At 38.0% G+C, this 15,363-nt stretch overlaps 1 protein-coding gene across 1 annotated transcript in view; it reads left to right on the forward strand.

Annotated features, from left to right (window-relative positions):
• The window catches only part of LOC104107305 (putative late blight resistance protein homolog R1B-14), a 168,035-nt gene extending 154,296 nt beyond the window's left edge, over positions 1-13,739 (forward strand). The window contains exon 3 of the mRNA XM_070187780.1: positions 13,279-13,739. The gene's annotated coding sequence lies outside the window, so the exon portion shown is untranslated. The remainder of the gene's footprint in view (positions 1-13,278) is intronic.
• The last annotated feature ends 1,624 nt before the right edge of the window (positions 13,740-15,363 follow it).

A 15,363-nucleotide genomic window follows, 5' to 3' on the forward strand; every position in this document is an offset into this window, starting at 1 on the left:
CAATATGAAGATATTCTCTCATATTAGGCAAATAAGCCTTAGATCCCAGTTCGAACATCTGAAATTCTCTGCCAGGCCTGCTTCCAACATACGAACACCGTATCAATCACCACACGATGTATCAGAACATGACTGCATACCTTTGTCGAATTCACACCATGAAACGCATCATTCACATGACCATAATAACATCCTCTGACAACAATAGCCAAAATCCCATGAATCTAATACTCATAACACACCTCATGACACATATAAGTCTTGTTCCAACTCTTACAATACCGCCACAACGGAAGAGACGTGTAGAACTCATAGCCAACTGCCGAGTTGACAAATCATTGAGTCTCTCCTCCTGACTATAATCATCACCCCATTATAACCAAATAATGATATTTGCTCTTTACTATACTTCATATAATTCAATCGCACTGATCCCGGATCCAATAATCTTGTCTCACCCAGTATAAGCCGCTCAGGCAATAAGCCACCTCAGACGCTGCCAAAAGTCTCTTGTGATGCCACAATGTGCCAATAAGCTACCAACTCGAACGTGATACATAAGGAAAATGAACTCTAGAAAGGATTACTTAACCCACATAACTAATTGGACAACCGAAAAGGTATCATGAACCTTCCTCAGAAAATGGGACACAAAACACACAAAATAGAATATACGAAACTGTACTCAACATCACACTGTTGCGGCACGCAACCCGATCCAAACAACATGCCTGTGGAGGCGTGCCACTCGATCCGCACATAAAATCTATATAAGGAGATACTTACTGAGCTAGAATGCTCATTATTACAAAATACCCGGATATCAGCCACAAGCACGCTAAGTGCATAATACCATCCCTGGGGAGACAGATAGCGCCATACGCTACAAAACTCAAGTACTACTAAGGCGCGATATATTATCTGTGTCTCGAGAGCCATCCTGATCGCACAACACCACAACTACGTGGAACCTCAACACATAAGAAATTTATCAGGTTGTTTCACAACTCACATGGCACAATATAGTATTACATGAAATAGCCGACGACGAAACGACATTCAATGTCCGAATACTCCTCCATAAGGAGCGCTATGCTGAAATGTACACATCCGGTAGCCTGACATAGAGCCCATATTTACATTTAAATCCATTCACAGATTTCAAGCCGATTCTGATCGCACCGTACTAGGCTAATAACCTTTCAAGAATCCATAATAACCCTTTTACCCATAGCACACGAGAACATCCATCATAAGCGGAACAAACTCCCATAGTCCACAACCAAATAAACTGAGCGCCCTCCAGGCATAAATTCCTAATTAGCGATATTACCATAATCTTCATACTTGGTTTTCATTCTTCAATCAATCAAGTGACTACACGTCACACTTATACAATCTTCCCGTGGAATATGCTCCCATGACCTCCCGCACCAGGTAACAAGTATGTACATTCATACTACCGGCCACACCAATGCTGTAAAGCAATTCAAGAATCTGCATTCAGTATGCAAAGCCTCTTTACACCAGGCACAGATCTCAGGTGATGCCAAAGACAATACCAGCTTACTCTAACCATCTGAATCATTTCCCGCTCATCCAAGCTCTTGACATTCTTATCGAACCAAACTGCAACCTTGATCCTCAACTTCCGAATCCCATGCCGATCACTGCACTTAGTCATGCCATTGCGCAAGAATACAAGAATTTCATCTTAACTTCCGAACTACTAATAGGGTAAACACTTCACCACATAAAAACCTTTTACTTATCTCATTTCAAGAGAACCTTTACAACACGTAACTGAATTCTCATATTCGTAGAAAAATACCGACCTCAAGTAGTGGTCTAAACCACTCCCTCGTCGCTTCTGGCGAAGCTGCGAGTTCATGAGCAAGTGAATGAAGGAGCCATGTTCCTAAAAGAAAATGACCCTCTTTAACTCTTCGGGGATCCATCTACACATAACATGCCATAATACTTGAATACCTCCAAATAAAATCAATTACGACAATCGTCAAGCCTCGCACGTATCGCCACAAATCACATGCATAACTCAATGTGATGAAGGAACTGATCATTGCCACCATCATGCCAATTCAACCATTGTTAGCCAACCCGTCCTTTCCTAATTTATTCTTAACTTGCCTTAGAAATAATAATAGCTCCATTCATTACATCACGAACCTAAATCCGCACTAATCCCGAGTGATCTTATTTCACGAGACCACGCTGTCCAATTCCCATGAACCATCTCATACCCTCCTATCCTGCATCGCATGCCGAAGATAACATAGAACACTTCAAGCCCTTTTTTCATAATCTGCAAGGCTTGTTACTCAACCATATTGAACCCGCTAGAACCATTGCTACGAGTCACACACTCTAACTTAGTCCTGAATATAATCAACTCTACGGCTCTGCTAGCACGTGTACACCCTCTCAAAGAAGCAACCGACTGAATTTCTTTCCTTATACATCACATCCACATGAAGCATAGACTATGGGTCTTTCTAAAAACCTGAACATGAACCGATAAGTCCAAATACAGCACACATTCCTCCAATCCTTTGCTCAAATTACCACTGATGTTCATTTTTCTTAGTCGTAATAAGCCATCAATATGCTCATAACCAGAAATCTTACAAATAGATGACCATGCAATCCAACTGTAGGCGGTGGAACTCTCCCACTTAGCTTGAAGCTACCCTTGCATAACTCTAAAACCCACCAAGATTCTTTCTTCATCGTTGACATGATCTTGCACAATCAACCCGCCAAATTTCTCAAAATCCTTCTGATAAACCCTTTATGAATACTCTGAATTACTAGTCATATTTACATATCCGACCTCCTACTGGATAGCCAGTAAAATTCTTCGTAGAAGCTTCATCGACACCACGCCACTACTAACCTACTCGCGGGAGATAACCCATCTGAGCATGTGCTCATTCAGCAGTTGTAAAAATCCGTCCGCTCCTTACGGACATCAACTAAAGGTGCGACAATACCTTCAATTCCAAAGTCATGTGGTATCCTTCTTCATGTCAAGCAACTCATGTCTGTTGTATCCAAATCTCCCGCTGCATAATAGCCAATATTTCGAATTAAGCACGTAGACCGAGTCATTGTCCACGATGAATACCCAATTCACTCTAAACTTTCTCAAGGAGTGTAGCTACCCTACCATAAAACCCATCCGCTACTCTGCCACTCTCCCACTTAGGTCAAACCCTATCTTCTTTAAGCACCTAGTCGACTTATGTCTCTCACATTTGGCCTTCTAGAATTTTAACCGCTGCAAGACACCTCCCGCATGTCCTTTCTCATCTTTCAGTGCCCAGTTGTTGCCTTAAATAAAAAATCTATCTCTGTAGAACTTGAACCAACAGATCGCTAAAATCTTTAAACCTCTTAGAAGATCATCTTTCTCGAGCCATCACTACTAGAAGTACCAATTCGATTCCGAAATCGCTACACTCTGTTATCTCTTATAACCGCATCTCAAGCACCATTTCACAGTACCCTGCCCCAAAGGAAAACTGAAGAAGGTCATAACACCGGCAAATTTTTACGCATTTAACAAGGTGATGACATTAGCTCAATCAAATACGCAGGGAGAAATATCCCGCACCACATTTGTAGTACCATAAAATTCCTCATTTTCCAAATTTATAACAGGCGCTTCACGTCGCACAAGATTGAATAGGAAGGGAATGAAGGCATAAGCCCCAAGAAAATCAAGTCGCACGATGAGGAATCAAGAAGGGAAGTGCTCCTAATATCTCGGTAGCCTCTCGAAGATAAGTACAGACGTCTCTGTACCGATCCGCAAGACTCTACTAGAATTGCTCATGACTCGTGAGACTTAAGTGAACCTAGTGCTCTGTTACCATGTTGTCACGACCCAAAATCTATTAAGGTCGTGATGGCACCGGACACCACTGTCAGGCAAGCCAACAATAAATATTAGATTTGGTCTTCATCTTTAATATTTTTAAAATCATATTTTCCTTCAAATTAAATAGTAAAGGAGGAAATTTTCAGAATAAATAATAATATCTTTAAAAATTCCAATACCGAACGCCCATAATCAATTCCAAAACCCGGTATCACAAGTGCATGAGCATTTACTAGGGGATAAAATAAAATACAATAACTGCCCGAAATACAAATCTGGATAGAAAAGAAAAATACAAATATTCTGAAGGAGACTCTGTTGGCTGCGAATTGTCTCACAAAATGCAACTCACCTAAGTCCTCGTATCAACCACGTTGTTGCGCCCACAAGGCCAATAATATATATGTGCTTGCACAACAAAATATGCAGGAAGTGTAGTATGAGTATGTAAATCAACGCGTACCCAGTAAGTATCCCGCCTAACTTCGAAGAAGTAGTGACGAGAGGTCGACTCAGACACTTACTGTGGGCTATATTTAATATACCAATGATATAATTTAAGCATGGATCACGAAGAACGGCAATAAGCCCAATATCAGGAATTGAGTAAACAATTCTTTTGTTAATGAGAGATTTCTGAATTTCCTATTTCATTAATTATCAATTTATCTCAGACCAGGGAGGCAATATCATTATTTAAAAATTTCAAGGCAAGCAACACAAACATGTGCAAATCATGCCGAGGTCGTACGTCCCGATCCAACATAATATTTAAAATGTGCACTGCTAGAGGGTCGAATGTCGTGAACCATAGATGCATCTATAAATTTTCCCGCTCGCGAATCATATATGCGACTCGGTCCCCGCTCGCGAATCATACATGCGACGCGGTCAAATATAAATTTAAGAAAATACCACGCTCGCGAATCATACCTGCGACGCGGCCAAATATAAATTTAACATTAAAATTATATCTCTTTCTTGATTCCTTTCAAAATAAGGGAAATTTCAGCTTGTAGCTTTTTAAGGAAATTACACCGCTCGCGAAACATATATGCGATGCGGTTACACATGGATTTCTTCAGCTATTATATTATTCCTCAATTCTTTTCAAAATTACGAAGTTCAAATGAAACCTTTTAAATCTTAAGTTATTCAATTTCAACTCCTTTCAAAACATTTAATAAGCAGACTCAATCTCGCTCCCTCTCAAGGCAAACAATAAACATAAATCAATAACAATATCAACAAGGCATGATGTGAGCCTAAAACTACCCGGACGTAGGCATAGCTAGTAGCTACGTACGGACTCTCGTCACCTCGTGCGTACATAGCCCCCACAGATAGAAGCACACAATAATTTAGTTCACCTATAGGGTTAATTCCCCCTTACAAGGTTAGAAAGGAGACTTACCTTGCTCCGAAGTTCCATAACCGGCTTTTGAGCCTTTCAAACAACTCGAATCGATGCACAACACCCCAAAACTAGCCAATAATTTTGCAAATCCATTAATATATACTCAATATAATCCAATTTATAACAATTTCTAACCCCGATCGAAAAGTCGATAAAAATCACCCTCGGGCCCACGTGCCCGGATCCCAAATATTTTCGAAGATAAACTTTACCCATAACCCCACGAATTCAAATATATAATTTAATCTCAATTCTATGCCCAATTTCGTGGTCAAAATCCAAAATTCTGAATTCTAGGTCTTTTACCAAAAACCCCACAATTTATACTAATTTCCATATTCCAATCTATGTATAATTCATGTATTTAGCTCACAAATGGGAAGAAACCACTTACCTAGAATTACTTGATGAAAATCTCCCCTTGAAGCTCTCCAAAATCGTCCAAACCAAATGAAATATTGGGAGAAATGAACTCAAACCCGCATTTAAAACATTTTGCCCAGCCCAGGTTCGCCCTTCTTTGTGATCGCGGGAGTGCCTTCGCGATCGTGAAGGCTAAGCACACTGCCTCCACATTTCTCCTACGCGACGGCACACAAGCCCACGTGAATGCGACGTTCTGTAACCCAACACTTTGCGATCGCACTCCTCCTCACGCGATCGCGATGAGCAAACGTGTAGCATCAGTCCATCCCTCATTCCCTCTTCGCGAACGCATTACCATAGCCGCGTTCGCGTAGCACAACCACCCACCGCACCGCGATCATAGGTCCATCATCGCGACCACATAGAATCTTTCACAGTCACCCCAAAATAACTCTACGCGATCGCGGACTTCCACTCGCGATCGCGTATAAGGAAACCAGCAACAGTCATGACAGTAACTTCAGCAGGTCCCTCAGGTCAAATTTCAATCCGTTAACCATCCAAATTCCACCCGAGGCCCTCGGGACTTCCACCAATCATACCAATATGTCCCAAAATGAACTTAGTAGAGCCTTAAAATCACATCAAACAACGCTAAAACCATGAATCGCACTCCCATTTAAACCTAATGAACTTCGAAACTTAAAACTTCTACAATCGATGCCGAAACCTATCAAATTACGTCCGATTGACCTCAAATTTTGCACACAAGTCATAATTGACATTACAGACCTACTCCAACTTCTGGAATTGGATTCTGACCCCGATATCAAAAATTCCACTTCCGGTCAAACTTCTCTAAAACCTTTAAATTTTTAGTTTTAGCCAAATGACTCTAAAATGACCTACTGACCTCCGAATCCACTTCCGGATGCGCTGCCAATTCCAGAATCACCATACGGAGATATTTCCAGAATAAAAATCCCAAACGGACATTGATAACATTAAAATGCACTTCAACCCAAATTTATAAAATTCTTTCAAAATGCTAACTTTCACAATAGGCGCTGAAAAGCTCCAGGGTCATCCAAAACCCAATCCGGACATATGCCCAAGTCCAAATTCATCATACGAACCTGTTAGAACCTTCAAATCCTGATTCCGAGATCGTTTACTCATAAATCCAACCTTGGTCAATTTCTCCAACTTAAGGCTTTCGAATTTAGAATTTTCTTTCCAAATAAACTCCAAACTTCCTGAAATTCAATTCCGACCACGCGTACAAGTCATAACACCTGAAGTGAAGCTGCTCATAAGGGTGGCTATAGGAGAGATAAGGGTAGCTATTGATATTATCAGGGCAGAGGGATAAGGGAGGTTATTATAGGAGTGATAAGTGTGGCTATAGGAGAGATAAGGGTGGCTATTGTCAGGGATGATATGTGATGATGTGGGGTTATTGCATTGGTAATTTTCATGTGATATTGTGATTTTCCTTGTGTTTATTTTTATATCTTGTGCAACTTGTCTTGTTGTTTCGGTAAACTTGATAATAGTGTGATCTATGTTGAAATTGGGAGCATGTGGCTATTGCTAGGCGGATTATGTTATATGGGATCGGGTTGCACGCCACAACAGGTATGATTAATGTTATATGGGATCGGGTTGCACGCCACAACATATATGAAATGTGGGCACGCGGTGCCGGGGAAAATATGATAATTTTATTATTGGCACGTTAGTTGTCCGTGCGGTTGTGATAGAGATATTTGCATGAGGTATCGTGGAAATAAGAAATGGGTTGAGACCCGTATTTTATGGTTTTTAAATGAGGTGTCGCGGGGTGACTTTTATTCGTAAGAAACTTATTCGAGGAAATTATATTTGAAAGAGATTTATCGAAAGAATTGTATTTGAAAGACATTCATTCGAGGAAATTATATTTGAAAGAGATTTATTGAAAGAATTATATTTAAAAGATATTTATTTGAGGAAATTATATTTGAAAGATATCTATTTAAGGGAATTATATTTGAAAGGAATTTATCTAGAAGAATTATATGTGAAAGATATTTATTTGAAGGACTTGATTTAATTGGGTGTACTTGTATTTATTATTTGTTGAGCAATATTAATGGTGTTCTTGTTGCCCTGTTGTGCATATCACTGGTTGATTAGTGTTTCCATCATTGTTATTTGTTTCCTATTATTTTTGTATACTATATTGCACATGTTATTAGACTAGTGAGTGTCTTGACTGTACCTCGTCATTACTCCACCAAGGTTAGTCTTGATACTTACTGGGCACCAACTGTGGTGTACTCATACTACACTGCTACACATATTTGTGCAGAACCAGGCATTGGAGATATCGTACTCGGACAGAGTTAGAGTGTGATCGCAATGATTCAAGGTAGAGTTGTTTGGTTGTCGCAGTCCCTTGGAGTCTTTCCATTTTTATTGTACTGTTAATTATTACTCAAACAGTATTGAGTATTCGATCCTTGATATCATTTCATGTATTCAGTTAGAGTTCGTGACTCAGTATTACAAGTCTTAGGAGGTTGATTGTAATTATTTCCGCTGTTGGTTTTGACACTAGTATTTAATTATATGTTGAAAAACAAAATTGGTTTGAATTTTAGTTATAATCGGCTTACTTAGTCTTAGAGACTAAGTGCCATCACGACGTCTGTGGTGGGATTTTGGGTCATGACAAGTTGATATTAGAGCTCTAGGTTCATAGGTTCTACGAGTAACGAACGAGTCTAGTAGAGTCTTGTGGATCGGTACGGAGCCGTCTGTACTTATCTTCGAGAGGCAACAGAACTGTTAAGAAATTTCCACTTCTTTCATTCTTGTCGTGCGAAATTTCTTGATTTTGGAATTTGGGCATTTGTATCTCTATTCTCTCACAAATATGAGTACACATGCTACCGAGTCAGTTGAGCAAACACCCGCGCATACTGCTAGAGCCGCAGGAGGTCGGGACCGAGGTAGAAGCTGAGATAGAGGCTGAGGAAGGGCACGTGTCACAGCTAGAGCACTTGTCAGTGTAACAATTAAGTAGCAGTCAGTAGCTTCAGTTGGGGGACAGGTACCGGAAGGCACTTGTTGTTACCCCCAGGACTTCAGAAGACATTAGCACAGTTTCTGAACATATTTGGTACATTAACTCAAGCAGGATTGATCTCCTTTGCACCAAATATACACAGATTTGGGAAGGAGCTCAGACTCATACCACCCATACTCCAGAGCAGCATGTCTACATTGGTCAGGTTCTGGGTGTGGTGCCAGTACAACCTGTTATTCCAGTCATGTTTGAGGTCAGGCCAGAGGCATTAAAAGAAGAACAAAAAGGGCCTGAGAGGTTTAAGAGATATAGTCAACCTACTTTAGTGGCACAACTGCCGGGGATACCCAGGTATTTCTGGAAAAGTGCCACTGTATTCTCCATACCATGGGTATTGTAGAACTGAGCGGAGTTTCCTTTACTATATTTCAACTGTCAGGAGCAGCGTATCAATGGTGGCAAGTTTATGAAGAGGATAGACCAGCCGATACAACACTACCAACTTGGGCTTAATTTTCAGAGATATTTTTGAAAGAATTTGTTCCCCAGACCCTTCGGGATGCGTAGCGCATAGAGTTTGAATGGTTGTATTAGGGCACCATGACGGTGTCAGAATATGCTATCAGGTTTAGTGAGTTAGCCCGTCATGCACCTATCTTGGTTCCTACAGTTAGAGAGCGAGTCCGCAGATTCATTAAAGGGCTCGATTATAATTTTAAGATATGTATGGCTCGAGAGTTGCAGACTGACATTCCATTTCAGCAAGTAGTAGATATTGCTAGGATGTTAGAACGTGTTCAAAGTGAGGAGAAGGAGGCTAAGGAGGCCAAAATATCTCGGAACTTTGGAGGATTTAGTGGATTCTACTCTGCAGCTATGACTCATCATGGCGGAGGCTCGGGAAATCGGTCAGCCCAGTCCACAATTCAAAATACTCGTAGTGCTCCAGTTAATACTTTTAGTGCACAATTGGCACGAGGTTCTTATAGTGGTCATTTTTGTTATCCAGCAAAGACTCAATACGAGAAATCGCGACCTCAGATGGGTTGTTATGAGTATGGTGATACTAAGCACATCATGTGAGATTGCCCCAGACTTGGGAGGGGTGGAGTTTATTAGAACACTCAGGTTGTGGGCCCCAATGCAGTTACTACCCCACGTGCACAACTAGTTAGGGGTGGAGGACAGGCGGGTAGAGGGCGCCTATGAGGTGGAGACCCGACCCGTTGTTATATTTGCTATGGTGTGGTTGAGGCCACTATATCAGATGGTGTCGTTACAAGTATGATTCCAATTTATTATAAAAGGATATTTTTCCTTAATTTAATTCGGTTATGAATATTGAGGCGAGTCCTCCTATTATGCTCCGCTTATGGATGAGCTTCGTAACTTTGTGACCCACTTATATGTTATCCCTATTGGGAGATTTGATGATGTTATCCCGTGTCTATCATTTTTATTTTTATGCACCATTGAGGGCTATAAGTCCAAAAGTAATTTTTATTATTCACTACAGTGGGTTTCGATGTGATTTTGGAATAATTAAATTCAATTTTATGAATTATATGCCCTACCGATATGAGGGTTTATTATGTGTTGTGGAAAAAATAATTGTTTACGAAATTTATTGAAAAGAAGAAAGAAAGGAAATTAAAAATATCAGTTGGCACAATGTGTAAAATACTTGTGATTCAGAGTTGAGGATGAGATCCTCGCATTTTTATATGATGTAAAATATTTAAACCGGGCTACAAGCCGCGGTAGAAGTTATATAAGGAAGAGGTCATTGTGGTGAAATTTTTATAAGTTTAAATTTTTTTTTTTGTGAAATTAAATTTATACTATAGTATAAATAGGGAGTCATGCCTATTAGGCTTATTTGATAATTGTTTTATATGTTTCTATGCATATTTAGTCATATTCGTGCTGTAAATATTGCGTTTTAGCCTATAAGGTGAGTGCCCAGGTGGTGTTAAATGTTGCTCGTTGATTCGGATAAATAATTATGAGGTCTTCATGCCTCGCGTATTGTTGTCAGTGTTGCAAAATTTGATATAAGATTTTAGTTAATATGAGATTAATTGAGGATGCTGGAATTAATTATAAACAGTTATTATGACTAGAGATGTGGTTATGGGCATACGTATAATGTGTGTGTAGGCACAAAAATTCTACCGCTGGTTGATACTAACACAGTGTGTTAATGTGAAAAATCAGGAATTTGAAATTTATTGGAGTGTAAGGGAATTGGCTTTAAAGCTTATAAGTGTGAATAAAAGAAATAATCTCAACTGAGATGGTGTTGTCGGACCCACATTAAATTGAGGAACGTAGAATCACCCATGAGTATATGTGTAAGAATACACTCAGGAATTTAATGTCCTCAGAAAGATTCTTGGCACGTTCGAGGACGAATGTATGTTTAAGAGGTGGAGAATGTAACGACCCGACTTGTCATTTTAAGAATTAACGCCCCGTTCAGTGACTTAAGGTCTCGAGCAGTTTCGTAATATTTATTATGACCCGCAGGTGTGGTCGAGTTTGATTTTCGGAAGATTCTGAAATAAATTGAAAGAGCAATTCTTATTTAGAAGTTTAAATGGAAAGAGTTGACCGGAGAGTTAATTTTTGAGAAAACGACCCCGGAATAGAATTTTGAGATATTAATTATTTCGTATGGTAATTACGGACTTAGGCGTGTGTCTGGATTTGGATTTGGAAGTCTGTAGGTCAATTTGAAAGAAAGTTATTTGAAAGATATCTATTTAAGGAATTATATTTGAAAGGTATTTATCTGGAAGAAGTATATGTGAAAGATATTTATTTGAAGGATTTGATTTAATTGGGTGTACTTGTATTTATTATTTGTTGAGGAACATTAATGGTGTTCTTGTTGCCATGTTGTGCATATCACTGGTTGATTACTGTTTCCATCATTATTATTTGTTTCCTATTACTTTTTATACTATATTGCACAGGTTATTAGACTAGTGAGTGTCTTGACTATACCTCATCACTACTCCACTAAGGTTAGTCTTGATACTTACTGGGCACCGACTGTGGTGTACTCATACTACACTTCTGTACATTTTTGTACAGAATCAGTTATTGGAGATATCGGACTCGGACAAAGTTAGAGTTTAAAAAAAAATAGCTTGAATTTTAGTTATAATCGACTTACTTAGTCTTAGAGACTAAGTGTCATCACGATGCCTGTGATGGGATTTTGGGTCGTGATAATAATAAATGATTTCATGAATACTTTTTGTTCTAAAATGAGATCCATAATGATGATACTTATATGTCTTATCCATGACTTTTGTGTTATCAAGAATGATTGCTCGAACATCACATGAAATTGTTACTATTAAGTAAGTTGAGGCCAATAGAGTCAACATTACATTTATGTATGAGATGATAAGTTTTGGGAGGATCCTTTAGATAACTAGTATTCGCCTCCCAAGATGTAACAGAGTTTATCTAGAGACCACATGTGCTGGTGCAGGATATAGGCCGAACAATATCGATCAGGGGTGGATCTATGTATTGAGTTGGGGGTGGTATGCCACCCGATCGCTCGGATAAAGTTTTATATACATACTAGTATTTTTCACAAAAACGCCTACATAAGAAACAAGTGGCACCTCATGTCACAAAATGACTAAAGGTGTCATGGTTGAAGTGTTGAAATTCCATGCACAACACTTGGGATCGAGACTCTCTGGATGCAATTATTTTTACCTTTCTGTTGTTTTTGTTAATTTCGCTTATTTTCTTCATCTTAAATATTCATTTTTCTAAAAGTTTCATTAAATCTAATCATTTTCTTTTTATTCATATAATGTTATTTTATTAATTATAATTTTTTTTAATAGTGATGCATCAAAGACATAATATAATATTAATCATCTACATGTAGATGGAAGGGGTATATCGCATATTCGTTTATGCATAAAATAAATTTTAAATTGGATTGAATAAATTCAAAATGGAACGAACTGAACCGAAATAATCCAAAACGGATCGAATCGATTAAATATACACCCTAATTCAATTTTCTTCACAAGTGGTCGTTTTACATTAAAATAGTGACACCCGCAGCCATGAAATCCTGGATCCGCCTCTAATATCGATGTCAGGTTATGAGTGTAACAACGATGCAGTGGCACAAGTTTGTGTTCCTAGCATACCTTAGTGTACTTGTACGACATTACAGGTAAACATAGTCATAGCTAATGGGGTGAGTGATCAGACTTCACAATGTACACATGGCACATATATATATATATATATATATATATATATATATCAGCATCTAATAGGAACTTCCCCAATATAGGATTATGTTTATGGCATATAGGCAACGAAAGGGTGCCAAAAGATATTTTTCTGATTTATCATATGTTTATGATATGAGTTTTACTATTGCAGATGATTAAAGTTGTTAAAGTATGATTCTCGATACTAAAATGCATGATTTCTTAAAATACTTGACATCTGATCATGTATCGGTTTGTATAGGTTTTTTCGCCAATTCTGATACTAGAGGCACTCTGCAATGAATCAACCTTTCTGCTTGCTACTACTTCATTTGGCTCACTGGTTTTAAAAGAGTGTATCCTGCATTTTGTTTCAAGTAGGATGAGCACCAAAATAAAAACTGCATTTGGTTTCAAAGAGACTTCCACTGCAGTCTGCCAAAATGCAAATCAGCTAGAAGCATTCTTATGTATTGTTGTCCGGATATATTCGCACTAAAGCAGAGCCTAAAGAATTTCATCGACTATCGTTCTCTTATTCTATCCCTACTGTTGCCATGTTGATTGTGACTTTATGGTTGTGACTTGTGTCGTGCTCTTTCTTTGTTTTTCTTTAAATCTTCTTTTTTTCCTCCTCTCTAGATTGAGTTCCTGATGCACATGGTTGATTCGCTGTGGAACAATGAATAATGTCGCTATGGTTGTTTTGGTGTGTAAATATTTTTCTTTTATGTTGTAGAATTTTGAGGAAGTATTATATTATTACACCTCAATTTGGATGTGGGCTTGGGCCTAGAGCTGTAAAGGTACTAATGCTTTACTACTTGTCTCAAATTGATGTTTCCTTTTGTATTATTTTTCAAACGTGTTGCTTTTAAATATTATTTATAATATATTTGTGATTTTTTTGGCGAATCAGGTATTGAACGACAACCTTTACAAAATCTGATACAGTCGTAACACATGAATTTTGCTCGTCTCTTTTTTATGTTGATTTCAACAATAAAAGGTCATATTCTAGAAATTTGATCTGAATGAAAAACCAAGACTTCTTGTTATGGCTCTATGATTGTTAATCAAATATAAGTGGAAGGGAAGTTTTATAGAAATAAAGGTGACAAGATTGTACTCTTTGGGCTTTTGTTGATGATCTTTTTTTGTTATTAAAGGACCTTATCAATTCTTCACGGTTTTGATATTACGCTATATTTTCAAGAAACAAAACAACTATAGCGAAGTATGACTTACTGCCCGCTTTGCAACTGAACAGCTCCCTCAACAAACGGAGAAACCCGATAAGCCTTTTTCCTCAACTATAGCGAAGTATGACTCAACATAAAAGAAATTGTCTTATAGCATGTTTAGTCTATCTTCTAAAATCTGCTTATTTTGTGAAGTATTTTTTCTTAAAGATGCTTTTCTCAAAAGTATTTTTGGTGAGAAATAGTTTGTATTTGGTTAATTATCTTGAAAAATACTTCTTAACAACAATTAGCGTTTGAACAAACTTTTAAAAAGTGTTCATAAGTGTTGTTTTTTCAAAAGTGTTTTTCAAAAAAATAATTTTGAAGATAAACTATTTTTTTTGTTTCTCCAAAATTGTTTCTGCTTCTCCTTAAAAATATTTTTTTTTCTTCCAAAAGCTTCCAAACACTTCAACTTTGAAAAAAGTTCTTATAGAGTTGGAGAAACTTGACCAAGCATGCTATTAGTACATAGAACCACCGCATGGTGGGATGAGTGACTGAGTGACAAATGACAATAATAGAAGGAAGTCTAAGGTCTGAATCTCGATGGATGCCAATCACGCTGTAAATAGTCGAAATGTTGTATTAAAATATTTTGTTTATAGATAGTTGTCCTCCAAAATGTATAATATTGTCTGGAATAGGTTATAAAACGGATTTTAACTAATAGTTAGGCGAGATTTTTAGCTACATGTACCATATTAGGCGGCTGAGAATAGGTAAAGAGAAGAGCAGAGAAAAAAGGAAAAGGGTGTAATTGAATCCCATAATTTAAGGCACTAATAATTGATTGTATATAAATTGTAATCAAACCTTATTTAGGGCGGGTAATATACAAAATTAGGATAATTCTAGTAAATAAGTTTTAAATATTATATAAAAACGAAAAAATCCCTTATTAAAGGACCTTGTCAATTCTTCATGGTTTTTATATTATGCTATATTTTCAAGAAACAAAACAATAATTCAATGAGATCTTGCATTAGTGTGACGACCCTACCGGTCGTTCTGAGTATTATCGCTCCGTTAAGTGACTTAAAGTCTCGAGCTGCTCCGTAATATGTATTATGACGTGCGTGCGTAGTCGAGTTCGAATTTCG

Source organism: Nicotiana tomentosiformis, chromosome 10 (genome assembly GCF_000390325.3).
Source record: "Nicotiana tomentosiformis chromosome 10, ASM39032v3, whole genome shotgun sequence".
NCBI classification, from domain to species: domain Eukaryota; kingdom Viridiplantae; phylum Streptophyta; class Magnoliopsida; order Solanales; family Solanaceae; genus Nicotiana; species Nicotiana tomentosiformis.